Raw genomic sequence first — 2,533 nt, 5'->3', positions numbered from 1 at the left:
TCAGAGTGTGTTGTGAATTTATCCCGCATTGCACAATAGCTAGGTAAGGTTGTACACTGTGTAGGAATTGGAGAAAATAAAAGATTTGGATCAGAGTGTGTTGTGAATTTATCCCGCACTACACAATAGGTAGGTATGTCACCAAGCATCAGTGATTAAGATGGAAGGTATGGTCAATAACTAGCCTATTTCAATTTTGATTGACCCAAGTTCTAATTCTAAGTATGATAGCACAAAAGTTGCAGAGAAGTGTGCATTGCAAAATATATCCCATGAAAATTCGTGGTTAGTTTAGATAGCAACGAAGACTAAGAGGTGAGATGAAGATGTGGTGATATCATGCCCAATGATAATAAAGGGAATTCCTACATAAACAAATTTGAATATGTTACCATTAGGTTCTTAGAACATGTTAGTTGACATGGATTGGATGATGGGACACAAGACTAAAATTGACTGCTATAATAAATCAATACAATGCGTCAATGATGAAGGGAAGAGAGTAACATTGTAGGGGATAATGAATCTATTTACTATTCCAAAGTATTAGCACTGCAAATGAAGAGATCTAGCAAAAAAGGATATGGTTTGTATGTTTTCTAAGTGACCGGACAATAAGAGGTTGACAAAGATTGAATGGAAGAGTACCTGATTCTAAAATAGTTCATTTATGTGTTTCCCTTAGGAAATCCCAGGATTTCTACCATGAAGAGAAATCATTTTTTCTATTGAGTTATTATCTAATTAACATCGATATCAAAAACCCCATATCACCTGAGAACACTAGAACTGGTGGAGCTAAAATTGTAATGAAAGGAAATGTTGGATATGGGATACATCAAACCAAGTGTATCACATTTGGGAGCACTAGTACTGTTCATCAAGAAAATACATGACACCTTGAGATTGTGTATTGATTATAGGAAATTAAATAAAGGCATGATAAAGAACAAGTATCCTTTGCCTAGGATTGATGATGTGTTTGATTAGATAAGAGGAGCTGCAATATTTTCAAAGATATACTTGAGATCTAGGTATCATTAGGTATGAATTAAGGATGAAGATATCCACAAAATGACTTTTAGAAGTTGATATGCTCATTATAAGTTTGTGGTGGTGCCATTTGGACTCACCAATGCCCCAACAACATTTATGTGTCTGATGAATAATTTTCTAAGTCCATATTTGGACAAGTTTGTGGTGGTATTTTTAGATGACATTTTGGTTTATTCAAAAACCAAGGAGGGACATGAAGAACATTTGGAAACAATTTTACAATTACTAGGAGAGCACAATCTTTATGAAAAACTCAAAAAGTGTGATTTCTTTTGATTAAAATTTTATTACTTGGGGCATAATGTTTCCAAGGAAGGAGTAGCAATGGATTATGAGAAGATGAAAACCATAATGGAGTGGCCTAATCCTCATAATGTGTCATAAGTGATATCCTTTATGGGATTGACCATGTATTATCATAGCTTCATTAAGATTTTTCAAAGATTGGGCATACAATAGCAATGTTGAAAAATAAAGGAGTCCAATTCCACTAGACAATAGAATGCACAACAAGCTTTGAACAATTAAAACATTTGCTCACACGTGCACCAATATTAAGAATACCGTACCAAAAAACAAAAAAAATGGTATGCACATATGCTTTATTTAGGAATCCATTAAGCACATGTACCAATATTAAGAATATAAGACCCAAAAAAATATTTTTTGGTATGCACAAATGCTTGAAAAGAGGGGCTCGGTGGAGTCATATTGCAAGAAGGATAGGTGGAATGCTATGAATAAAGGAATTTGAATGGGAGAATTATGTCACTCATTATTTGGAGCTTGCAATGAGATCGCATGCATAAAAAATGTGGAGGCACTATTTTTTGGGAATAAAGTTTTTCTTGATGTCATATGATGGAGGGTTAAGGTATTTATTTTACCAACCCAAGTTGAATGCAAGATAGGAAAGGTAGCTATCCTTAATCAACAAATTTGATTTTGAAATAAATTATATCAAAGGAAAGGAGAGAAAAGTAGCAGATGCACTTAGTAGAAGGCTACAAGTAGATCATGTGGCAACCATTAGTATTTTTGAAGTTGACATCAAATAAAATATTAAAGAGGCATTGCAATAGGATGAGCATTACCATAACATAAAAGAATGTTTGTGACAAGATCCAAGAGGAACATTGATTAAGAAATACTCACTCATAGAGGATGGAATTTTGAAATTCAAAGGTAGGTAGTATAGACCTTGCATGGGAGACTTGAAGAAGCTCATATATGATGAATTCCATTAAAAACCTTATTCATGACATCTTGGTTATTATAAAATCATAAAAACTATGAAAAAGGTGTACTGCTAGCCAGACATGAAAAAGGAAGTTGTCAAGTATATTTTAAAATGCTTGGAGTGCTAGAAAGTGAATGTGGAATGTAGACATCCAATGGCACTATTGCAACCAATCCACATTCCTAAATAGAAGTGGGAAGCCATTTCTATGGACTTAATTATAAGGATGCCAAATAC

The sequence above is a fragment of the Pinus tabuliformis genome, chromosome 4_2 (assembly GCF_031772625.1).
Source record: "Pinus tabuliformis cultivar Carrire ecotype Pingquan chromosome 4_2, CPIR1, whole genome shotgun sequence".
Classification (NCBI taxonomy): Eukaryota; Viridiplantae; Streptophyta; class Pinopsida; order Pinales; family Pinaceae; genus Pinus; species Pinus tabuliformis.
Note: the sequence above shows the minus strand (reverse complement) of the source record.